General features: G+C 42.4%; 1 long non-coding RNA gene across 2 annotated transcripts; it reads right to left on the bottom strand.

Annotated features, from left to right (window-relative positions):
* Positions 1 to 6211: 6211 nt before the first annotated feature.
* Positions 6212 to 23950, bottom strand: LOC114113608 (uncharacterized). Of its 2 annotated transcripts, XR_003588511.3 has the most exons (3): positions 23313 to 23950; positions 22962 to 23162; positions 6212 to 22584 (listed from the first exon to the last, which is right to left on the bottom strand). It is a non-coding gene; the product is annotated as an uncharacterized LOC114113608 (long non-coding RNA). The 2 variants fall into 2 exon arrangements; XR_009599854.1 differs by having other exon boundaries at positions 6212 to 23162.
* Between the last annotated feature and the right edge of the window lie 3259 nt (positions 23951 to 27209).

The following is a 27209-nucleotide window of genomic DNA, read 5'->3' as shown; positions in this document are numbered from 1 at the left end:
CTCTCTCCCTCACATCTCCCGGAATTTGCCCAAGTTCATGTCCATTGAATCAGTGGAGCCATCCAACCATCTCATCTCCTTAGTCAATAAGTAAACACAAATTAAAGCCACAATGAATATACTACTACGCACTTATTAAAATTAAAGTTTTAAAAGAATCTAGTGAGAATGCAAAATGGTATGGTCACTTTGAAAAACAGTTTGTCAGTTTCTTAAAGTTATATATGCACTTTTCATGTAAATCAGCAATCCATATATTTAGTATTTAACCAAGAGAAACAAACAAACAAAAAAAACCCTATGTCTGCAGAGGTTTACTCAGAATAACCCAAACTGGAAACAACTTTAATGAGTGAACAGATCATTAAGCTGTGTTTCGTCTTACAACTGGATACCGCTCAGCAATGAGCAGAAACACACTACAGCGTGATGAATCAACAGGGCATCACGCTAGCAAAAGAAGTAAGATCTAAAAGGATATATATTCTGCTAGTCCATTTGTATGGCATCCTGCAAAAGGTAAAAAAAAAAAAAAAAAAAAAATCTGTAGTGACTCAGAACAGACTAGCAATTAAGCGAAGTAAGCCAAAGACAAATATCACACAAACTGCTTATATGTGGAATTTTTTTTAATGATACAAATGAATTCATATACAGAAGTAGACCCACAGACATAGAAAACAAATTTATGGTTACTAAAGGGGAAATGAGGGGAGAAATACACCGAGAGTTTGGGATTAACATATGCACACTACTATATACAGGCTTCCCAGGTGGCTCAGTGGTAGAGAATCTGCCTGCCAATCCAGGAAACATGGGTTTGATCCCTGGGTCAGGAAGATCCTCTGGAGAAGGAAATGGCAATCCTTCCAGTATTCTTGCCTGGAAAAGCCCATGGACAGAGAACCCCGGCAGATGACAGTTCATGGGGTCGCAAGAATCAGACACGACTTCACGACTGAAACAACAGCTACTGTATATAAAATAGATAACCAGTCAGAACCCAACAATATTTTGTAATAACCTAGAAGAGAAAAGAATCTAAAAAAGAAGATACATGTATAAGCGAATCACTTTGTTGCCTACCTGAAACTAAGACAACATTGTAAATCAACTATACTTCAATTTTATAAATGTCAAAAGAAACAAATCATATGTTTTAATAAAAACAATTAAATAAACATGGTCTCCATTTCAAAAAAAAAAAAAAAGGAACAAGCTAGTAGTTGCCAGGGGTGGAAAGGTTAGCAAAAGTGCTGTGTATAAAGGGCAAAGAAAGGGTATTGTGGGGCATAGTGATGACTTGGTTCTGTATTTTGATTGTGGTGGTATTAAGCGACTTTAAACACGTTCCACAAAACTCTTAAAACTGGACACCCACAGTAACTAATTTTACCGTATACAATTTTAAATAACATTTTATAACTTTAAAAAATTACATAAATAACTTAGTGTTTAACAGGCAGAAATATTTTATCCTTCCTTTTTCTGCTGGAACTTGTATTCCCATTACTCCCCCACAGAATTTTACTATACTGCAATACTGTTATGGTTGAAAGTCTTACTCATCAATATATCATATTCCTCACAGCAAATATATAATTTAAATATAATTTAAAAAACAATTTCTTGGGACTTTAAGGCTAAGTGTTAAAGATATTTCTCAAATGAGTTGTCACTATGTTGTAATTTAGTACACAAATGATCCAAACATTAATACATTATATAAAAAGTAAATTTTCATTAAAAATGTGTTTCTTAAGAACTAGGTTTAGTTTTCCATACATCCATTGCCACAGAAAATGGAATTTAAGAATCAATTCTGTTCTCTTTTGCATTTTAATACAAGTAAGCCGTGGGAAACTTGCCCACATTATGGGGTGGCTAGAACCAGAAGGAGTTTTGCTATTAGACTGTCACTTCTTTGAACGACTCCTGAGGTATAGGCCAAGGTTCACAGCAATATTCTCCAGACTCATTCTTCATGATCAGTTCAGTTCAGTCACTCAGTCGTGTCCAACTCTTTGCGACCCCATAAATCGGAGCACGCCAGGCCTCCCTGTCCATCACAAACTCCCAGAGTTCACTCAAACTCATGCCCATCGAGTCAGGGATGCCATCCAGCCATCTCATCCTCTGTCGTCCCCTTCTTCTGCTGCCCCCAATCCCTCCCAGCATCAGAGTCTTTTCCAATGAATCAACTCTTCGTATGAGGTGGAGGCAGCCAAAGTATTGGAGTTTCAGCTTTAGCATCAGTCCTTCCAAAGAACACCCAGGACTGATCTCCTTTAGAATGGACGGGTTGGATCTCCTTGCAGTCCAGGGAAATATCAAGGGTATTCTCCAACACCACAGTTCAAAAGCATCAATCCTTCGGCGCTCAGCTTTCTTCACAGTCCAACTCTCACATCCATACATGACCACAGGAAAAACCATAGCCTTGACTAAACGGACCTTAGTTGGCAAAGTAATGTCTCTCCTTTTTAATATGCTATCTAAGTTGGTCATAACTTTCCTTACAAGGAGTAAGCGTCTTTTCATTTCATGGCTGCAGTCACCATCTGCAGCTATTTTGGAGCCCAAGAAAATAAAGTCTGACACTGTTTCCATTGTTTCCCCATCTATTTCCCATGAAGTGATGGGACCAGATGCTATGATCTTCGTTTTCTGAATGTTGAGTTTTAAGCCAACTTTTTCACTCTCCTCTTTCACTTTCATCAAGAGGCTTTTTAGTTCCTCTTCACTTTCTGCCATAAGGGTGGCATCATCTGCATATCTGAGGTTATTGATATTTCTTCCAGCTATCTTGATTCCAGCTTGTGCTTCTTCCAGTCCAGCGTTTCTCATGATGTACTCTGCATAGAAGTTAAATAAGCAGGGTGACAATATACAGCCTTGACATACTCCTTTTCCTATTTGGAACCAGTCTGTTGGTCCATGTCCAGTTCTAACTGTTGCTTCCTGACCTGTGTATAGGTTTCTCAAGAGGCAGGTCAGGTGATCTGGTATTCCCATCTCTTTCAGAATTTTCCACAGTTTATTGTGATCTACACAGTCAAAGGACAGAAATGGTATGGACCTAACAGAAGCAGAAGATATTAAGAAGAGGTGGCAAGAATACACAGAAGAATTGTACAAAAAAGATCTTCATGACCCAGATAATCACGAAGGTGTGATCACTCACCTAGAGCCAGACATCCTGGAATGTGAAGTCAAGTGGGCCTTAGAAAGCATCACTATGAAGAAAGCTAATGGAGGTGATGGAATTCCAGTTGAGCTATTTCAAATCCTGAAAGATGATGCTGCGAAAATGCTGCACTCGATATGCCAGCAAATTTGGAAAACTCAGCAGTGGCCACAAGACTGGAAGAGGTCAGTTTTCATTCCATCCCAAAGAAAGGCAATGCCAAAGAATGCCCAAACTACCACACAATTGCACTCATCTCACATGCTAGTAAAGTAATGCTCAAAATTCTCCAAGCCAGCCTTCAGCAATACGTGAACCATGAACTTCCAGATGTTCAAGCTGGTTTTAGAAAAGGCAGAGGAACCAGAGGTCAAATTGCCAACATCTGCTGGATCATGGAAAAAGCAAGAGAGTTCCAGAAAAACATCTATTTCTGCTTTATTGACAATGCCAAAGCCTTTGACTGTGTGGATCACAATAAACTGTGGAAAATTCTGAAAGAGATGGGAATACCAGACCACCTGACCTGCCTCTTGAGAAACCTATATGCAGGTCAGGAAGCAACAGTTAGAACTGGACATGGACCAACAGACTGGTTCCAAACAGGAAAAGGAATACGTCAAGGCTGTATATTGTCACCCTGCTTATTTAACTTCTATGCAGAGTACATCATAAGAAATGCTGGGCTAGAAGAAGCAGAAGCTGGAATCAAGATTGCCGGGAGAAATATCAATAACCTCAGATATGCAGATGACACCACCCTTATGGCAGAAAGTCAAGAGGAACTAAAAAGCCTCTTGATGAAAGTGAAAGAGGAGAGTGAAAAAGTTGGCTTAAAGCTCAACATTCAGAAAACGAAGATCATAGCATCTGGTCCCATCACTTCATGGGAAATAGATGGGGAAACAATGGAAACAGTGTCAGACTTTATTTTCTTGGGCTCCAAAATCACTGCAGTTGGTGGCCACAGCCATGAAATGAAAAGACACTTACTCCATGGAAGAAAAGTTATGACCAACCTAGATAGCATATTCAAAAGGAGAGACTACTTTGCCAACGAAGGTCCATCTAGTCAAGGCTATGGTTTTTCCTGTGGTCATGTATGGACGGGAGAGTTGGACTGTGAAGAAAGCTGAGCGCCGAAGGATTGATGCTTTTGAACTGTGGTGTTGGAAAAGACTCTTTAGAGTCCCTTGGACTTCAAGGAGATCCAACCAGTCCATTCTAAAGGAGATCAACCCTGGGATTTCTTTGGAGGGATTGATGCTGAAGCTGAAACTCCAGTACTTTGGCCACCTCATGTGAAGAGTTGACTCATTGGAAAAGACTCTGATGCTGGGAGGGATTGGGGGCAGGAGGAAAAGGGGATGACAGAGGATGAGATGGCTGGATGGCATCACTGACTCAATGGACGTGAGTCTGAGGGAGTTTCAGGAGTTGGTGATGGACAGGGAGGCCTGGCGTGCTGTGATTCATGGGGTCGCAAAGAGTCGGACACGACTGAGCGACTGAACTGAACTGAACTGAACTGACACAGTCAAAGGCTTTGGCATTGTCAATAAAGCAGAAATAGATGGTTTTCTGGAACTCTCTTACTTTTTCCATGATCCAGCGGATGTTGGCAATTTGACCTCTGGTTCCTCTGCCTTTTCTAAAACCAGCTTGAACATCTGGAAGTTCATGGTTCACGTATTACTGAAGGCTGGCTTGGAGAATTTTGAGCATTACTTTACTAGCATGTGAGATGAGTGCAATTGTGTGGTAGTTTGAGCATTCTTTGGCATTGCCTTTCTTTAGGATTGGAATAAAAACTGACCTTTTCCAGTCCTGAGGCCACTGCTGAGTTTTCCAAATTTGCTGGCATATTGTGTGCAGCACTTTCACAGCATCATCTTTCAGGATTTGAAATAGCTCAACTGGAATTCCATCACCTCCACTAGCTTTGTTTGTAGTGATGCTCTCTAAGGCCCACTTGACTTCACATTCCAGGATGTCTGGCTCTAGGTGAGTGATCACACCATCGTGATTATCTGGGTCGTGAAGCTCTTTTTTGTACAGTTCTTCTGTGTATTCTTGCCACCTCTTCTTAATATCTTCTGCTTCTGTTAGGTCCATACCATTTCTGTCCTTTACTGAGCCCATCTTTGCATGAAATGTTCCCTTGGTATCTCTAATTTTCTTGAAGAGATCTCTAGTCTCCCATTCTGTTTTTTTCCTCTATTTCTTTGCATTGATCGCTGTGGAAGGCTTTCTCATCTCTCCTTGCTATTCTTTGGAACTCTGCATTCAGATACTTATATATTTCCTTTTCTCCTTTGCTTTTCACTTCTCTTCTTTTCACAGCTATTTGTAAGGCCTCCCCAGACACCCATTTTGCTTTTTTGCATTTCTTTTCCATGGGATGGTCTTGATCCCTGTCTCCTGTACAATGTCACGCACCTCCGTCCATAGTTCATCAGGCACTCTGTCTATCAGATCTAGATCAGCAGGTGTCAAATCAAATAACTTCTTCCTCAATACAGTTGAAAGTAAAGAATTAGAAACCAGCTATCTTGCAACAGTCATTTGCTTCTTCATTTTTTGAAAAGTATAGAAAAAATGTTTTCCCAAGACTTTTCAAATGCTAGCAGGTATAGCTTTTATTCATTCACTTAGCACTGCCTTGCTTAGGTCAATATACTAAAAAAGGTTTAGGAAAATAGAAATAGCGGTCATCTTAAAATATTTTTACCAATGTAATAATTTCTAATGACACAATTTCAAGTCATTATGTTCCTTTTATGTTTGAGCCAAAGCTTTGGACCCATATATTGAGTTCAACTGATTTATGCTAAGTAACAGTCAAATAAATGTGCTATTTCTGTTTCCTTCATTTGTAATAATGGAGAGTAATGGATAGCAAAAATTATGTTTTTTATGAGACAACATGTATGATCAAAACTAATAGGATTCCTTCAATATGTGTATATGTTATCAAACTCTGGTGTTCAGTTTTTGGGGAAAAATAAATTAACTTCACAGTTAAAATTCAGAAATAATTTATTAAACCTTGTTCTCAAATTTTTCTTGTCCATTTAATGACAGAGAAAGGTATATATTGCTCAAAAATAAAACTAACCAGTTTAGCAGCTAACATATAACTTGGTATTTTCAATAATAGTAACAGAAAATCTTAAATATTTAATAAGATGAAGCAAGCAATAAGTATAATCAGTTGGTGATTTGATAATATAGATTTTAAGTACTCTATTGACTAACTTACAATAATATGAAATTAATCACACAAGTTTTACCCACATATTTGTTTCAAATACATACATAATTTGGTAATACCAGAAAAGACTAGAAGAATCAGCATTACTAACTGCTTCCATTGGTTAAATGCAGACTATTTTCTCACAAGGCATAGCATGAGTATGAAAATAAGTGAAGGGAACTGCTTTAGTTAAACATTTGAAAATAGCCATTTTTTAGCACTTAGTATATTTTTCATGCTCTGTTGGCTTCTCTCTTCTAGAAACCTCCTTCAAAAGGGACTCATTCTTTGTATGTGTAACTGAATCACTTTTATATACCTCTGAAACTAACACAACATTGTAAATCAATTATACTCTAAAACAAAATTTAGATTTTAAAAAATAAAGTAAATTAAAAATTTTTGAAAATGAAATTCACTCTTTGACAATCGTCTGGGATTGGAAGAAGCATGAGCGATCATTAAACGAATTTTGCCCTCACTCCAGCTTGCCCACTCTGCAACATATTAGAATTGAAACATAACAAAATGGCTTAAAACACCCTCTTCTAACACTACGATTTACCTTCAAGAGAAATGTGTCTAAGATACAAAATCAGAACGCAGGTTTATGGGTTTTAATTAATCATTAAAGGAGGTCCCTGGAATTGTTTCAAATAATCCCTTTATTAGGCGCCTTTGAGGTTACATCTAGGGCAGTAAGCACATCAATGGGGAGATTCTGAAAGGGTAGGAAGTACTGTTTTCCTGTAGAAAGCGTGGCAGGTGACTGTGGGACAGGAGAAAGAACTGGAAGCTGCTGAGAGGATGACTCAATCACCTGCTTTTTAGCAAGGAATTTTCAGAGAAAATACACAGGAAGCTTAAGGATCTGAAAATTGATTCCTAAGCAAAAGAACTTAGCTCCAGTTGAGGAAAGAATAGTAATTTTCATTATATAATATATTTTATATTGAGGATCTGACTGCTTCTGGTGAATTAATGTATCTTTAAACAGTTGTTATATCTAGTTGCTTTTCTAAAATATAATTATTTATATTTTGGCCATGCTTTTGGCATGCAGGATCTTAGTTCCCCAATCAGGGACAGAACCTGGGCCTTCTGCCTTAGAAACACGCAGTCTTAACCACTAGGCTGGCAGGGAAGTCCCTCTAAAATATAATTTAGATAACTGATGATCAAAACTAATTTAAGTACTTCTCATCCTCAGTTGCAAAGAGAAATGATACAAATTGTCCTGAATCATACATATCCAAGTGGGAAGACCTCGTAACGTGAGACATAATTTTAAACGTGCTTCCATTCCTAGGAACACTTTATATATTCTAACTGATATATTTACTTTGGGATATGTAAGTCATCCTGACTTCACAATTAGGCGAACACACTTAGGTTATGTTCACACTCCCACAAAAGAAACTCTCCATGTGGAAGTTGAGTAGAGGATTAGTGGAAACAGATTCCCTCCCAATGCCATCAAACCTCTTGGAAAGTCCTCCAATAACCCCAGTTTGAAGACTCTCTAAGATACTGCTCAGAGAACACATCCAGTGTCCATTAAAAGTGGTTCTGAAACAAAGAGAAGCCAGCTGCTCATCCTCACAATGCCTTCCCACATACTTGTGTCCCCTATTCAATCTGTCCCCAAGGGCCTGTCCCTGCTCTCAACATACCTGGGATTCCCATCCTGCCCAGGTAGAGAAGTCTCCTTACAAGCTGCTGGTGGCCCACCCCAACAACCCGCCCATAACCCCACACCTTTAAGACTCAGTTTAGACTCTACCCATCTAGCCTTCCTTCCTACGTGGAACTGTACCCTGCTCTACCCCACATATACATTTACTATAATATTTGTAATATTTTATCAATTTTGTTTATACATCTGTTCACCATTTTGAAGTTCATGTTTTATCCCTTTATGTATCTTCAGTTCCTAAAATGTTGTGAAAAGTGGAATAAACATCAATTGAATGAGTGAACTTGAGACTCACTCACTGTGTCTCTGTTCATGACAGCCTCTTGTTTCAGCCCTACCCAGCCTTAGTCTGACCCAGGTCTGACATTTGTTGTTATTCAATTGCTTAGTCATGTCCAACTCTCTGCAACCCCATGGACTGCAGCACACCAGCCTTCCCTGTTTCACCATCTCCCAGAGCTTGCCAAACTCATGTCCATTGAGTAACTGATGCCATCCAACCATCTCATCCTCTGTTGTCCCCTTCTCCTTCGGCCCTCAGTCTATCAGGTCTGACATATGTAACAAAAATTTGGCCATAACAAAGCTCTTTAAATTCTGTCAGGACATTGTTTGCTAGCCAAGCCACTGACAGCTATTCTCAACCCTGACTACATGTTAGAATCACTTGCTGCTGCTGCTGCTGTTAAGTCGCTTCAGTCGTGTCCGACTCTGTGCAACCCCATAGACGGCAGCCCACAGACTTCCCCGCCCCTGGGATTCTCCAGGCAAGAACACTGGAGTGGGTTGCCATTTCCTTCTCCAATGCATGAAAGTGAAAAGTGAAAGTGAAGTCACTCAGTCATGCCCGACTCTTCGCGACCCCATGGACTGCAGCCTACCAGGCTCCTCTGTCCATGGATTTTCCAGGCAAGAGTACTGGAGTGGGGTGCTATTACCTTCTCCGTAGAATCACATAGGTAGATTTTTTTTAATGCTGATGCTGGGGAGGGAGGTGGGAGGGACATTCAGGATGGGGAACGCATGTACACCCGTGGCGGATTCACATCAATGTATGGCAAAACCACTACAATATTGTAAAGTAATTAGCTGCCAATTAAAATAAATAAATTTATATTAAAAAATAAAATAAATGCTAATGATGCCCAGGCCTCCACCTAGACTACTAAATGAGAAGCTCTCTTGAGCGTGGGGCCTAGGCCTCAGCATTTTTAAAGCTACCCAGATGATTCTAATGGGCAGCTGAGATTGAGAACTGCTCTCCTGTGACCTGCATATCTGCAGCCCAAGGAGCACTGGACTTACACTGCCTTCAGATGTGGAAGAATTCTCAGTTCAACCCCAAATTCTTTTCTTAATCTTCCCTCCAGGTGTGAGCTCCCAAACCTTTTTCTCCAAGCTCCGTGAACATCCACCTGGAAGTGAGCCCAGCACTCAAGCCCACCCAAGATACCATATGTCTAAACATTTAAAAGATATAAATCAAGCTAAAAACTGTTAAATACTGTCTGTCCTTTCCTCCTTCCTTGACAAATATAACTTTCATAATATCAAAACTGAAAAATGTGTGCAAAGCTATGGTTTGTGCCAAGCTAAAAGTTGGCAAAATATCAAAGATAAGTCATTGCACATATCTGTTTGCATGCCTTGATGAGCTAACAATGTTTAGGTGGGTAATATAAAAAAGATACACTATAAATAACTATTATAAGTTTATTTCATAAAATCTCTATGTTTTGTCCTTTATTTAAGCAAATCACTAATTGTGTTGCTATAATCAAATGTTTTATAGTCATAACAAATTTGGCAACTTCAATTTGGAGAAACACTCTGCTAAGGATTTGCAAATAAATTTCTTTGACTAGAAATGAATCATGGATTTTACAGACCAAGCTCAAACAACAGTAATGTGGTCAAATATGATAAATTAGTGTTGTCATTGGAAATACTAAATATTTTCATTTCATTAAACAAATTGCTATCGCTAATATCGTCATTTTAGGTTTCTCTTACAATATCTAGAAAATAGGATTTCATAGGTTCTACTTTTTTTAATTTTTCTGGCCTGGGTTATTATAAAGAAAACTGAAAATAGCAATATGTTGGTTTAATTGTTCAAATACCTCTCTGATCAAGATAATACCTTAAATTACAGTGGCTGGAAAATAGCCTATGGAAACAAGTTTCCAGATTGTATTTTATACAAATCTTCTTCTTCATGCAGATGTTTTTGTTTTCATTGTTTGAATTCACTTACATTTTACTGGAATCATACTTCTGTTTTGCCATGGGGATTCTAATGAAACACTGTTAAAGCAACTAGATTTAATTTAGACAAGATATGAACTACATGAGCAGAATTAAGCAGAACAATAAAAGATCCTCAAACAAAGAGCAAATCTTGGTCTTCGGCGGGGAAGTTAAATTAATGTTGAATTTTTACCATTCAGTTATTTGTTATGAACTTTCATTTGCTATAAATAGTGTTATCAAAGATTTACCAAAACAAAAACAAAGCCCTAAACCATTTAAAGTTTGGTTATTCCACTTTTAAAGGAATTCTAAAGAACCATTTAAAAGTTTAAAGAAAAGCGTTTTTCCCCAAAAAAGCTGCATGAAAAATATGAAATAAAATGGAAAGACAACCTACAGAAAATGGGAGAAAATATTTGCAAATGATGCAACTGACAATGGCTTAATTTCCAAAATATTCAAACAGTTCATACAACCCAACAACAACCAAAAATAAACAAATAAACAATCCAATCCAAAAAAAAAAAAAGTAGAAGACCTAAATAGACATTTCTCTGAAGAAGACATACAGATGGCCAATAGGCACATGAAAAAGATGCTCAACATTGCTTATTATAAGAGAAATGCAAATCAAAACCTCAGTGAGGGACCACCTCACACCAGTCAGAATGGCCGTCATTTAAAAGTCCACAAATAAATGATGGAGAGAGTGTGCAGAAGAGGGAACTGTGCCATACTGTTGGTGGGAATGTAAACTGATGCAGTCACTGTGGAAAATAGTATAGCGGTTCCTTAAAGAACTAAAAATAGTTTCCATATGATCTAGCAGTTCTATTCCTGAGTATATATGCAGAGAAACTACAATTTGAAAAGATACGTGTACCCTAATGTTTATAGCAGCACTATTTGCAATAGCCAAGACATGGAAGCAACCTGAATGTCTGTAGACAGATGAATGGACAAAGAAGATGTGGTATATTTATACACAGTGGAACACTACTCAGCCATAAAAAAGAATAAATAATTGCAGCGACATGGATGAACCTAGAGATTATCTTACTAAGTGAAATAAGTCAGAAAAAAAAAAAAAAACAGATACCGTATGTCACTTACACGTGGAATCCAAAATACAACACAAATAAACTTATTTACAAAACAGTAACACAGTCACCGAGAACAAACTTGTGGTTATTATATGGAAAGGGGGTTGGGGAAGAGATCCATTAGGAGTTTGGGATTAGCAGATAAAAATTACTATATATAAAATAGGTAAGCAAGATTCTTTTCTAATCTCTTTCATGTTTGATCATTCTAGTAGAAAAAATTTAAATCATTTACATAAAACCCAAACAACTTTCCACTGTTTTCTGTAAAACCTGTGCTGCTACCACAAAAAGCAACATTTTTGTTTGGCTGACTGTTGACACACAAATATTTTTCTTTTAAAAATATCATACCAATGTTCTGCATTGGTGTTTTCTTATCTTTGTTAAATACTATTAATTGTTTGCTGCTTAGTCACCATTTTTCTGCTTGTGTGATTTTTTGTGTGTGAACAAGTCATTTTCCTCTTCTGGCTATAAATACATCCTTTACCCAAAGCTAATTTTCAAGATTGATTGTAATTTGTACAGAAGGAAAAAATATGATCTTAGAACTTAAGACATAAAAGCTAGTTTCTGCAATTTCTTTCTCCATATGAAAGAATGTTGGTATAAAATGAAATATTAAATTATCTTGCCATGTTCAGCCAAACAAAATTTACAGCCATTCATTTGAATGGGACTGTGTTTTGAGGAAATAGACTCCTGTGGTGAGGAAGACCTGATAGACTATTTTCCAGAACCAGCCTCCCACCAGAGCAGTAAAGCCTCCAAGATTTCCATTCATCATTCTGTTCCCATTGGGCTAATTCCATCAGTGTCTCCTAGGCAGTCACAGTTGCATCTAAGGCTTCCGAGCTATAAATCTGATATGAATAATTCTCTTTTCTTTAATAATTCCCTTTCACATTCCCGTTGTTTCGATCACTGATTAAATCCTCATTAGGTAAATAATTTGTAAGATTTTGTATATAAACTCTATGGGATGGTCCAACAAAGGCCTGTTCACTTTGGTTGTTTCTGTAGTTGTTAAGGATGTAAGCAGATCATGTCTTTGGCAATTCTCTGTTTCTTTTCAGTTTCCAAGTCTTACTCTCTTTTTTTATATTTTTATCACAATCTTGACTGGTATTCAGTCTACTCATTCTCAATGATAAGAAGAGTAATATCAAATGTGATTCTATTCAAATTTGCCTCATTTGAGTAAATCTCATCAAAAATATAAAAAAATGAAAAAGTAAAATTATATTCAGCTATACTTTAAATTTATTTTAATAATATTTCAATATTGATAATAGCCATTAAAATTAATGCTAAAATGCAAATTATAATTTATGAATATAAAGTTTTAAATAATGATGACATTTTTATTTGATTTTCTGAGAATTTAATTTGATTATATTTAGCCTTTTTGCAAAAAGAAAGCATTCTTTATTTTTAAAGTTCAATAAACGATTATAATTCCAGCATTCAAAGTCTATCTGATTGATGCTCATGTAAAGAATAAGACTTATGCCTCATATGTGTTATATCTAGATGTACATATAGACAAAACTAAGAGTAATATGATTTGTTTAGGTTGCAAATGTTCCTCAGACACTGAATACTTGCCATTGTTGCAAATATTAATATCAGGCTAATTCCTGAATATCTCTAGCACCAGAAACTGAAAATTAAAAAGAAGCAAGAAAATAGGTACTTAGTGCTTCTGGGAAATGCTACTTTATAAAATAGCATTTATTGTATCTGAGGTGAAGTTAGTTTTTTCCCTACCAAAGGGCTTCTGCCACCAAAATCTTGCCTGCACTTGGAAGCAGTGTTCTTTTCTGATACTGGTGGTAGCACAGCCCCCAAACCCTCCTCCTATCAAAACACAGCCACCTTCCATTCTGAGGGCATAGAGTGAAGGACAAATGGAGAAGCATTTGCTGCAGCCTGAATGGTGCTAGAGAGCAAAGTCTGCAGTTGCAGCTCACACTGTGCCCAGGTTAAGGGCCCCACCAGAGTGAGGCTTTCTGTGCGGGGCCCTCCTTCCTGGGCCCAGCAGTCTTGAGCTCCACCCAAGCCCCTGTCCTCACCTTCCCCAGGAGAAAGGCACTTTCTTACCTTGCTCCAGAGAGCCCTGACTTCATCCCTCCTCACCCTAACACAGCCTTCTTCAAGACACTCTTTCTGAAAGTCTGTGGATCCACCAGAAGACCCATCCTATCCCCAGCCAGATTCTCTGCCCTGCTTTGCCTTGAGAACATTCACTCTTCAGGATCACTCAAGATATTATCATTTCACCAAGGTTCTGCATTTCCACCTAATGGCATCAGCCCAAGGAATACATGCAGACCGACAGACAGACAGGCTAACAATGTGAGTACTCAACAGACCAGCGTTCTGGTTTTGTTTGATTTAACGTTCGGAAGCAGTAGAGCAGACAGGTTAATTGCTGGAACCCTATAGTCCTGCCTCCTGGATTGGCCTTTCAGCTCTGACACTTAAATGCTGCAGGACCTGAATTCAGGTTATCCTTTCTGAAGCTTAATTTCCCCCTCTGTAGTATGGGAATAATATTACCCACCTCACAGCATTGTCGTTTGCCATTTATGAAATGACATACGGAAAATACCTGGCACATAGTAAGCACTGCAGGTATTCTTTTCATTATTTGTTGAACATTTGGTTACATATTCATTTTACATTAATATAAAACATTATACATCTTTCTTGAAGATTAAGACAAAATATATATCACAGGTAATGCTCCAAACCAAAAAATTGAGTGTGTGGTGGAGGCTGAATATTAAAGCATTTTTAACTTGCAATAATAAAGTAAAGCATTTGTAATTAGCAAATATATTGGGCCAACTTGTCTCAGAATTATAGCCACTGCAAACGTCAGCATGAAGCAACTATCACTGCCTAGGCTTCGGGTTTAAAGTGACAGGCAGGACTTCCCTGGTGGCTCAGGGGTAAAAAATCCGCCTGCCAATGCAGGAGACATGAGTTCCATTCCTGGTCCAAGAAGATCCCACATGCTGTGGAACAACTAAACCCGTGCACCACAATTATTGAGCCTGTGCCCTAGAGCCTGGGAACTGCTACTACTGAGCCCACACATCCTAGAGCTGGAGCTCAGCAAGGAGAAGAGCCACCCCAGCGAGAAGCCTGTGCGCTGCAGGGAACAGCGGCCCCCGCTGACCACAGCTAGAGGCAAGCCTACAGAGCAATGAAGACCCAGCACAGCCCAAAATAGCGCGGGACAGAACTTCTAGACAACTTTCCTTTAAAAAATTAAATCTAAAAAGTGCCAGGCAAAGAAAACATTACATTTGCCTATGTAGGAACCTGAGTGTGAAATTGTGATTTATAATAAGAAATAAATCTCTGGTCTTGGTCCTGGTTCCTGGTACAGAGCTCCTAAAACTCTTGGAATTTCCTAAGTGATAAGAGCAATAAAGGTGCTTCAATACTAATAAGAAACCCCATTCAACCACACCAGAGTTTCTGTTAATGAGGTGACTTTTCAAAAGCACCTGAGGTTGGTACTGGTTTGCCATGGGAACCAACCTTGGGATTTGAGGATTTGACCTTTCAGTTCTACTACCCTGACCTCTGGGGAGGAAAGGAGGGGCTGGAGATTGAGTTTAATCACCAATAGTTAATGGTTTAATCAATTGTGCCTCCTAATGAAAGCTCCATAAATACCCAAAGATAGGGTTCAGAGAGCTTCTGGGCAGGTGAACAGGTGGAGATTCAAGGACAGTGCCATGCTCCAGGGGCTTCTCAGGTGATACTGGTGGTAAAGAACACGCCTGCCAATGCAAGAGACAGACTCAGTTTCAATCACTGCATCAGGAAAATCCCCTGGAGGAGGGCATGACAACCCACCCTGAGTATTCTTGCCGGGAGAATTCCATGGACAGAGGATCCTGGCAGGCTCACAGGGGACATGGAAGCTCTGTGTCCCTTGCCCTATACCTGCTGTATGCATCTCTTCCATCCAGCTGTTCCTGAGTTATATCCTTTTATAATCAATCAATAATCTAGTAAGTAAAATGTTTCTCTGAATTCTGTGAGCTGTACTGACTAATCAAACCCAAGGAGAGGGTTAGTGGGACCTGCAATCTATAGCTGGTAGTTCCGAAGCACAGTTGACAACCTAGACTTTCAATTAGCATCTGAAGGGGGTTGGGACGCAGTGTTGTAGAACTAAGCCCTTAACGTGTGGGTAGTGTAGACAAGTACATAATGTCAGAAATGACTTGAACTGTAGGACACACCACACACTGGAATTGGGAGAACTATACTGAGTTGAGGGGCACTATTGTTGATATGGTCCACCAATGTCTAGATGCCCCTAAAGACTGATGCTCAAGATATCCAAGACCACCAGCCCCTCATTATGCTGTAATACCTGGCTCCTCTCAGCCCCTGCCCTCTGAAGTCACTGATCTTGACCTGGTAGGCAAGGGACATGGATCCCCTTAGCAAGCTCCAGTAGCCCATGCCCTTCTGGAACCAATCACTAAACCTCCACCCAAAGAAGGGCATTGCCAAAGAATGCTCAAACTACTGCACAATTCACTCATCTCGCTAGTAAAGTAATGCTCAAAATTCTCCAAGCCAGGCTTCAGCAATACATGAACTGTGAACTTTCAGATGTTCAAGCTGGATTTAGAAAAGGCAGAGGAACCAGAGGTCAAATTGCCAACATCCGCTGGATCATGGAAAAAGCAAGAGAGTTCCAGAAAGACATCTATTTCTGCTTTATTGACTATGCTAAAGCCTTTGACTGTGTGGATCACAATAAACTGTGGAAAATGCTAAAAAAGATGGGAATACCAGACCACCTGACCTGCCTCCTGAGAAATCTGTATACAGGTCAGGAAGCAACAGTTAGAACTGGACATGGAACAACAGACTGGTTCCAAATAGGAAAAGGAGTATGTCAAGGCTGTATATTGTCACCCTGCTTATTTAACTTATATGCAGAGTACATCATGAGAAACTCTGGGCTGGAAGAAACACAAGCTGGAATCAAGACTGCCGGGAGAAATATCAATAACCTCAGATATGCAGATGATACCACCCTTATGGCAGAAAGTGAAGAACTAAAGAGCCTCTTGATGAAAGTGAAAGAGGAGAGTGAAAAAAATGGCTTAAAACTCAACATTCAGAAAACTAAGATCATGGCATCAGGTCCCATCACTTCATGGCAAATAGATGAGGAAACAGTGTCAGACTTTATTTTGGGGGGCTCCAAAATCGCTGCAGATGGTGACTGCAGCCATGAAATTAAAAGACGTTTACCCCTTGGAAGGAAAGTTATAACCAACCTAGATAGCATATTAAAAAGCAGAGACATTACTTTGCCAACAAAGGTCCGTCTAGTCAACACTATGGTTTTTCCAGTGGTCATGTATGGATGTGAGAGTCGGACTATAAAGAAAGCTGAACACTGAAGAATTGATGCTTTTGAACTGTGGTGTTGGAGAAGACTCTTGAGGGTCCCTTGGACTGCAAGCAGATCCAACCAGTCCATCCTAAAGGAGATCAGTCCTGAATGTTCATTGGAAGGACTGATGTTGAAGCTGAAACTCCAATACTTTGGCCACCTGATGTGAAGAACTGACTCATGTGAAAAGACCCTGATGCTGGGAAAGATTGAAGGCAGGAGGAGAAGGGGACGACAGAGGATGAGATGGTTGGATGGCATCGCCGACTCAATGGAGATGCGTCTGAGCAGACTCCTGGAGTTGGTGATGGACAGGGAGGCCTGGTGTGCTGTGGTCCATGGGGTAGCAAAGAGTTGGACACGACTGAGCAACTGAACTGAACTGAAAACCTCCAGTACTACAGAAAGTCTGGGTTTGGTTCAGCTGATTGTTGTTTTTTCCAGACTTACTCTGAAACCACTAAGAACACATCGTTACAGGTCAGCCATATTAAATACCTCATTCAGGAATGAGTCTCCAAGAAAAAAAGAAAAATCTGTTCCCTCAGCAAGCCATGTGTCTCAGCACTGGGCTCTGTCTCCACAGGACACCAAATTGGTCAGAGGCATCTATTGAAACAAAACCCAGTCAAACCAGTTGTCTGGCATCATGTGCGGCAAGTACAAATAAACTAGAGAGCAGATGGTGCCCAAAAGACAGGAAGACAGCACGCTTGCGTAAGCTGTGAGTCCTGGTCCCTGCCTCTGAGAGGCGTGGGACAGCTTAAAAGCTCCAGGTAGACTGACCAGTTTCCCCTTCAAGGTGATGATGATTTTCCACCAGAGAAGTCCTTCAAGGTCTTCAGAGTGCTCCCACAGTAGGAAAAGAATCTCTCTGGGTGATTACCCAGGAAGTAACCATCAATATCTTCATCTTTGTCCCAGATTTGGAGCCTAAAGCAGGGTCTTTTGTTTGATAGTTTATGATGAAACGGCACTAGAGACTTCTCAGAAGTGCTAATATGCAAACCCTGGACAGTCAGGAGTATCTCTCAGATGGTTTCCCTCACATCCAGCTAACCACTGAAAGAGAGCCCTAATGCACAGGGTCCAACTGTTCATTGGTGGCCTTTGACCTTTGTCTCTTTTCTCCTCCTTTTTCCCCCACTTAGTACCAGACATCACTCCTCCAAATGATATGTATGATTGATAAATTTGCATACTGTTTCTCTGCAAAAGAATTATGTTTCTCCTTATGATAAACATTAAAAAAAAAAGATTTGTACCAGGTATCAATCTTTCCAGCAACTTACGTTCTTGAATACTGCTTTTCTTAATAGTTTTCATGTTCCAAGAGGCAATACTATTCTCCAGTCACCAATTTAACTTACACTCAATCTACTCTTCCCAGATTTACTTTAAAGGATTTCGAACAAGTGGCATAACATTTTGCCTGTTACTTTTTCTTTTTTTAAAAATTGTATCTAACTTGAATTTTGTCTTCTAAAGCTTCATATTCTGAACACACATCCAACTGCCTACAGTGAATATTACATATACTCCTGTTGTTTTGGGGGGGTCTCTATCATAATCAAAATCTTACTAAAAATGCAAAATAATATTTACTACCATGTTTAAATCTACTGACTTGGAACTGGCATGAAATTGTTATACAAACAGACTACACAGATTGAGCCTCGATTTTCTCATATTGAAAGTGATTAGGTTCATTATAACTTAGAAACAGGCTCTAAGGTTCTTTCCTGCTCAAACTTCCATTTATTCTTTGTTACCCTCACCGGGCAAAGGCAGCAGGAATCTGCTAGAGACCAGAGAAATCACTGAACCAAGAAGGGGGAAGTGTGGCAACAGGGAAGCTGTCACAGATCCAGGTTAAGAATGATATCTGTCCCAGGTGAGCACCAGCTGGGGAGAGATGCTATTCCCCAATCTGCTCCTCACAGCCACAAATGGCATGTCACATGCGCAATACACACACACACACCCCACACACACACACACACACTACAGCCTCCCAGTATACACCATAATCAAGACAGACACAACATACGAGCACTGCATGCACACTCCACCCACCACACACACACCACACACACCACACACACACCACACACAACACACACACACCACACACACCACACACCACACACACCACACACACACCACACACACACACCACACACACCACACACACCACACACACACACACACACACACACACACACACACACACACACCCTCAGAGAGTCGGCTGAGAACCCTCCTTAGTTTCCGTTTCTGAGTCTGGATTTGGAAACTGCTGAGGAGGTGGGGGTTAGGGATGGCCAGTGAATAAGAAAACAGAAACAGGCTTTATATGGGGATCCCTCAGGAGCTCACGAGATGTCTTTTTAGGCCTGGGTGCTTTTCTGTTGTGTGTGGGGTAAGAGCTGGAGTGACGCCTGGAGGTGGAATCCTCATGGAAGAAGCTGGTAGGAGGAGCAGAAACTGAGGGGGTGAGTCAAGGTGGGGGGTCGGTAGAGGATAGAGCAGCAGCTAGTGCGCTCAGGACTCCAGAGTGGGAAGGATCTGCGTCTCTGCTCCGGGACACCCTTTACCTCACTCAGAGCCGTCCTGGGCCCAAAGGGAAGCTGCCGCCTGAACTGGTCAGAGCTTACCACGGCTGAGCGGATGGGTGAGGGCTGAAGTCCACCCTGTGTGTGCGGGGGTAGAAGGGGTTCACTCACCCCCAGCCACACAGCCGACCTCCCTTCCCTGCAGCAACAGCCACAAACATCCCACAGATGATCCATCTCAATGAGAGCTTTTTAACACTTGGGTTCTCAAACCTTAAGAAATTCTCCACCCTTCCATTTCTCCAAGTCAGTCTCATTTGGGCATTTTATAGAAGGTCAGGAAGTTTTGCCACCTACATCAGAGACACGCAGCTTTGCTTCCCTCCTCTTCCTTTTGAAATGAAATCCAAGCCCCAGTGGTTTCACTGCCTGGGAGAAGGCTGTGCCACATACAACATCTGTAAGCAGTTAATTTTCCAAATGGGAGACGGTCACCACAGATGCAGACCTTTTAAAAATAAACACCAGAAAGATATTACTCCAGCAAAAATGCAAGCCTAGAATCCATGTGAGTGGGTGGGAGGGAGTTGGTGCTAGGACAGGACCCAGTCTGGGGAGATCAAAGCTGCACCCTAGCCTGCCCCGCTGTGCAAAAGCAAGAGAATTGGAGCCACAGAACTTCAGCACAAAAAGGGATCTTTAGGGAGTACTACAGCCTCAGTACAGATGGGGAAATTAAGGTCTGGCACAGGAAGTGGGTGCTTAATCATGTTGGGACTGAAACCCAGGCCGAGAGTTTCATGCTCTATAATAAGCATCATTTTTATTTGAATATTTCCAGCATTTCCTTTTTAGGAAAATAAAAGAGCTCTGACTTTTATTATCAATACCTTTAACCCCTTCTTGGGCTTCCTGTGTAGCTCAGCTGTAATTAAGCCTGTAATTCAGGAGACTCTGGTCCGATTCCTGGGTTGGGAAGTTCCCCTGGAGAAGGGATAGGCTATCCATTCCAGTATTCTTGAGCTTCCCTGGTGGTTCAGACAGTAAAGAATCTGCCTGTAATGCGGGAGACCTGGGTTTGATCCCTGGGTTGGGAAGATCCCCTGGAGGAAGACATGGCAACTCACTCCAATATTCTTGTCTGGAGAATTCCATGGGCAGAGGAGTGTGGCGGGCTGCAGTCCATGGGGTCACAAGAATTGAACACTTCTGAGTGACTAAGCAGAGCACAGCACAACTCCTTCTTGGGGCCCATTTGGGTTGGGAGAGGGGCCTCCTGTCCTGAGAATGGGCCCACCCTCCCCTCCACACACATACCTCATTGTCCCTCCAGCTGCACTGGCCAGGGGTGAGAAGCCAGGACCCTACAGAGGCCAAGGTGAGGTGACCAGCTTCCCTCGGCAGCTGCTTCTTATCCACCTTATGGAATGAGGCAGCCACACTTGGGGATCTCCTGCCCTGAGACTGAGGAATGTCAGATCCTCATGACCAGCACAAGGTAGGAGCACTGGGGAAAGACAGGCTGGAGATCCAACTGTTCCCGCCTCCTACCAAAGCATCCCTCTCCTCCGCTCACAGGAATATGGTGCCTCTGACGAGTAAAAATGGGGAGTAAAAACAAGGCACCAAGTCGATCCCCACAGAGAACTACCACCGAGCAGCGTGCAGGACCGTGCAGCTGTTTAGGGTCGGAATGGAATGGAGGAAATCTGAGAGGCAAATGGTGCAATGAAAACTGTATTGTTCCCGTCCAGGTGACCCCGCCCATAGTGATAGCTCCTCACACTGTATCAGCTGTTGAAGACTTATTTTTAGTTTATTCATCTTATCCCTATAGGATGGTTTTCTGCAGCAAGCTTTCAAAAGGCAAAATCTGAGTTCAAAAACAAACAAAAAAAGTGAAGGGAATAGATGAAAGGACTGAGGAAAGAACTGTGGACAACGGGGGACTCCAAGCCGCCGAGGTGGGGACAGAGGAGCGTCCAGACATGGTGGCCACCAGGGGGCACTGCTGCCCCACCCATGGCCCTGGGGGAAGGGGAGACTCACGGGGACTTCTGGAAACTCAGTGGGCTTCTGTCCCTCCCCCGCCACCCTTTAACTCCCAGACTTTCCCTTGAAGCTTTGAGATCGCTCCTCCTGGGCCCCTGGGGTTGCCTCAGGCGACTCTGGAGGGACTCTTCCCCGGGAGCCTTTTCCTGAGAGGGGGCAACAGAAGCCTGGCCAGGGCATGTAACATGGGGATGATGGAGGCACTGGGTGGGGAGTGAAGAGGCTCCTGAGGGAGTGGGGGTAGGGAGCCACCTCTGCCCATAGGGTAGAGACAAGCAGAGGACTTGGCAGGCCACAGGAGTCCTCCTCCAATGCTCTGAAGCTTTTTTCCCAACACATCCAGGAAGGGGCACTCAGCCTGGCTCTCTCAGTCAGGTAGCAGACTCAGGGGGATCTGGACTGGAAAGCCAGCCTGGCAGGTATCCACCCACCGTGAACCCTAGGGGGTGCAGGGGTGGACTCCCTGTGGCCAGCAGGGGCTGGGACTTACTCTTAGGAGCAGAGAATCTGAGGCCAGGCAGGGCACGTTCCTAGGACCATTTGCAGCAAGCCCTGTTCCCCTCTGTCTGGGATCCAGCACCTGTTGTCTACAATCAACGTTCACCCGCGTCTGGGCAGACACCCTGACAAATTCTATATCCTCCCTGGCTTCTCCATTTTCAGTTCTGCTCTTTAGACACCAAAAGCTCCCATCTCTACAACCTTTCTCATATTACCTTTGCCAAGGTTGTGGCTTAGCCGATATTAGTTACACTGCAGGTCCATTGATATCTCTCAAGATTTCAGGGTGACCTGGGCCTCCCAAGTCTAAACCACATCCCAGGATGGTTCCTCCACAAACTTAGACATTGTATCAAAAGGCTTTTATTGGTCTGCTCTTGGTTTTCTAGAAGCATGAAAGAGGCAGGCTTAGGGAACCAAGTGTGCAGACTCTGGACTAATTTTTCCAGCCTTGGAGTCACTCCTACGAGGATGCTGAGCCGTGCCAGGCAAGCTCAGGTGTGGTTCTTGCAGGTGACATTTGAGGGTCTGGCCCCTTTGAGATAAGAGGAGATATCAGCAGAGTGCAAGCACTGGGGCACGCTGTGCTGTCCATCCCCAGTGGGACCCTAGGCAGCAGGCTGCTGGGGGAGATCCCCCAGCCTCAGGCTGAGTCTCAAGGAAGAGGGGGCAGGGTCTGGAACAGTAGACCAAACCGCTGCAAATTTGGGGATGGCTGCTGATGCCATGGGGGAGGGGGATGCGTAAGAAATTCTGGAAGTTGGGTGCTGTCCAGGCAGCCAGCCTGCCTCTGACACACCCAGCTCTCATTTGGATTTCGGCAAAGGAGAGTGGAGAGCAGGAGGAAGGCACCCAGGAGCCTGCGAGTTGTGCCTAAGCCTTTGGATCCCACATCTGAGGAATATGACTTACTATCAGCTTTGAGCAGTGGTAGCACCGTCGTCTCTGAGGTTTAACCAAGGCACGATTGTTACTGATTGAAAACATGAGACCAAATTCCAGCCCCCTCCTCCCCACAGTGGCAGGCTGAGGCTCCACATCCATTTCCTGCCTTGGTCAGAATTGGCTGCAGAACGGGACGCGCCTGCTGATGGTGGCTCCAGCCAGGAGAGGCTGAGGAGGATAAAGACAGAGACGAATGGGGATGCCAAGGGGAATGAAGCATGGACCTAAAGAACTGATGCCCCTCCCGTCCCATCCGAGCCCTCCTGGAACCCCAGGCACATGCCAAGAGATAGTACAGGAAGTCTGATGTAAGCCCACCTTGTGGTCGCAATGCCATAGTGCCGTGATGCTGTAGGGACGGCCAGCTCCCCAGCCATCTTCCCCCCAGGAGGATAGGCTGTCCTTCCATAGCCACTTTCACCAGTCCTGTAGATGGTCAGCTCCACAGCTCAGAGAAAATCCAAGATACACAGGTTATTAGAGAGGTCATAGCAAAATGTCAGGTTTAACCAAATCCCTCATGCTTTACAGTCAGGGTTCAGAGAAGTTAAGCAATCACACAGGGCTAGATCCAGTCTGCACGTTTGACCTCTGAGTCCTAACTGAGTTCTCCTTCTCTGACACCAGAATCTCCCAGAAGCTCTCTGCAAGAGATCAAGAAATCAGCAGCTCTGATCAAAGTACTAAAAAACTCAGCTTCCAGATTATGATAGGTGAGTTAGTCAGCATGGGCGTTTGCAAAGAAACATAGCACCTCACCGTCTCACTTAGCATGGTCCGGAGGGCCCTGCCTCATGGGCAGCCATACACACACTGTCTCCCTCTTGATCCCCTCCGCTGGAAAATGAAGCCACATCCCTACCTCAGAGGGATGCCACCAGATTGCCATCATAAGACTCACATGCACTAATGTCTCACCAATCCTGAAGTCAGCTTGCAATCAAGAACACAGAAGTAGAATAGGCCCCCAATAGCCAGTGCAGAACCAAAGTCCAGGTGCCAAAGGTCATGTCCTGTGCTCACTGAAAGTCCCCTCAAACGCATTCAGATCCTTTTAACTCTTGCTTCACAAACAGTTCGAACAAGCTTACCTCTCAAGTTTTCTTTTGTTTCGGTTTGGCTTTTATTATCATTTTTACATTTTTTGATCCATGGAATATTAGAAGGAGCCAACAAATTAGAAGAAAGATTCTGGACTGCTAGGGATAGGTAGATTAAAATCACCAAAGTGATTGCACTAACACAGAGAAGCAAAACACACGTGATCCTGTAAGTCCATGTATCATTTTGTGTCATTTTCAACCTCAAGAATGAGACTCCCCCTGCATTAGTGCTTCCTCTTTCAGATGCACTTACACACAACAGACAGATGCTCCCAGCCTCTCCACTGCCTTAGCAGATAAGAATATGACTGTAAATTAATGTAAAGATTCTCCAGAGATGGTGCACAGAAACTGTGCATGTAGGATGTGGGAGGAATGTCTAAAACACTTGAGAAAAAACCATTTCCAAGCTCCCATAAGCAGTTTGGAAGCTTCTATTTATCTACAAATAATCGACATGCTCCAGATAATCTTTCTTCCTTGTTTATTAAAGGAGGCCCTAAAAGCCCCCCTAGGCCTCTGTTGAATGATTGGATGAATGGATGGATGGGTGGTAAATAAATAAACCTGGGGACAGGGCTGGAGTTATGTGAAAATAACAAATCACTTTTCTTTCAATATAGCCCAGTGTAGACTTTCCCTGATTCACACATTTCTCCCAATGAATCTGCATCAGTGAGACCAGACTGATTTCACGTTTCTATGTTTTGGATCATTTTTACTGCTTATATTCTAGGATGGCATCCGACATTCAGATGAAAAGTCACGAATCCATCCATTCAGAAGTATCTAGGTATTCTAAGTATCTAGGTGACTAGCATCAGTAGATACAGGTGCTGTGTATCCATTCACTCAACAAATATTTATTACGTGTCTATGCCATGCCTGGCTTTCTGCTAGACCCTGAAAATCCCAAACTGAGTAAGACTGATTACTCAGTCAACTTCACAAAACCACATCAGCTTGAAGCAGGAAGAAGAAAGCAACCGTGTACATGACCTGCTCCATGCCTAGCCCTGTTTTAGACATCTTCATATGGTACCACTTTATGTTTCATAACCACCCTCAAAATTAGGTATAACTCTTCAACAGATGGAGAAACTGCAACTCAGAAAGGTCAGGTAACTCGTCTAAGCCACACAGCCAGCAAGAGTCAGATTGAGAGCTATAGCCCATTGCTCTGCACAGCCCAACGTAAGGGCCTGTAATGGGAGGCAGAGAGCAGACTGGACTGACTCTGCCACCCCCTGCTGCATCTCCTTCAGGGACATGACCAACTCTTCTGAGCCTCGGTTTCTTCATCTATCTAATGGGACCACAATGCCTCCCTCAGAGGTCAGCTGTCGGAATATAAGGAAATAGTAGAGGTGGAGTACCCTGGCTTTGGACCTCACATCCATTGGGTAAATGAATGTTTATTACGTGGGGGGGTATGGTCTCCAAACCCTCTTACCTCCCACTCCAAGACACCCTCTCTGCCAGTGACCATTGACAGTAAGCATCCCCAAACACTTCCAGAACTGGGCAGCTAATGACTACCTGACTAGGGTTGGAAGGCTACGCTCACCTGCATCCCCATGAGCTCAGACCACACCAAGATCTGGAGAAGACACAGGCCTCCCCAGGTGACAATTTAGCTATGGAGACAGGGTCTGTCCACAGGAAGTGTCGGAGAACTCCTAAGGTGCATCATTTTTGAAGAACGGGATTGGGAGGCCTGGAAGCTCTCTCTTCCTTCCTCAGCCTCAACTCCCTCCACCCCAAGAAGGAGCTGAGCTGACCCTCAGGCCATCCTTCCTAGACAGAGGTGGCCTGGATCCTAAGACTCACCGAACTGATTCTGGTTTTTCCATCTCCCTCTCTCTCCTGCTCAGTCACATTCTACACATCATCCTGTGTGACTCCTAAGCCAGCCAGATATCTCCTGGCCTTACGAGAGACTAGTCACAGAAAGACAATGGGAGGGAGGCCCCATCACCCCAAACATCATCCTCTGGACATAGCCTTATTGGAATACACAGTGGAAGGACCTGGAATGCAAGAAAATAATAATAACAAAGTCTCTAGATTTCTTCGTATCACAGAACCTTGAAGGGAATGCTGCTGCTGCTGCTGCTAAGTCGCTTCAGTCATGTCCGACTCTGGGCGACCCCATAGACGGCAGCCCACCAGGCTCCCCTGTCCCTGGGATTCTCTAGGCAATAACACTGAAGTGGGTTGCCATTCCCTTCTCCACTGAAGGGAATGAGAGCCTTAGAAATCACCTGATCCAACTGCCCTGATTTTACTGATGCGGACTCTGGGCCCAGACAGAGTTAAGGGGCTCAGCGAAGAGCACCCAACTCTCCTTGACCGCCAGCATCTTGGCACCTCTTTTGCATGCACTGTTCTCAGCTGTCCTTCCTGATGTAAATGCTTCCTTTCTCTTTTCCTTTATTTTCCCTTTCCCTTAAAAGAAAAAACACTTTTTATTTTGTATTGAAGTACAGTCGGTTAACAAACAATGTTGCAATAGTTTCAGGCGAACAGCAAAGGGACACAGCCATAAGTAGACATACATCCATTCTCCCCTAAACTCCCCTCACATCCAGGCTGCCACATAGCATTGAACAGAGTTCCTTGTGCTATACAGTAGGTCCTTGTTGATCATCCCTTTTAAATATACCTGTGTGTACATGTCCATCCCAAACTCCCTAATCCCTTCCCCCCAACCTTCCCCATAGCAACCACAAGTTTGCTCTCTAAGTCTGTGAGTCTCTTTCTGTTTGGTAAGTAAGTTCCTTTGTATCATTTCTTTTTAGATTCTACATGTAAAGGATGTCATACAGTATTTCTCCTTCTCTGTCTGACGTTTCACTCAATGTGACAAATCTAGGTCCCTTATGTGTGGAGTCCTTTAGATCGTCCTTTAGATCGTATGACATCCCCTTCCCTTTGATTTTAAATCTTTCTTTCAAATGACATGTCCTGACTGTCATGTGAGATGATCTTGAAAAACAGTATATGTGGAGGCCCTAGTTTATTAGATGCTAATAATGTTGAAAGCTGGGAGAAGATATTTGCAAACAAAGCAACCAACAGGAGATTAATCTCCAAAATATACAAACAGTTC

The sequence above is a fragment of the Ovis aries genome, chromosome 3 (genome assembly GCF_016772045.2).
Source record: "Ovis aries strain OAR_USU_Benz2616 breed Rambouillet chromosome 3, ARS-UI_Ramb_v3.0, whole genome shotgun sequence".
NCBI classification, from domain to species: Eukaryota; Metazoa; Chordata; class Mammalia; order Artiodactyla; family Bovidae; genus Ovis; species Ovis aries.
The sequence above is the reverse complement of the archived record's forward strand: the minus strand, read 5'-3'. Positions and strand labels throughout refer to the sequence as shown.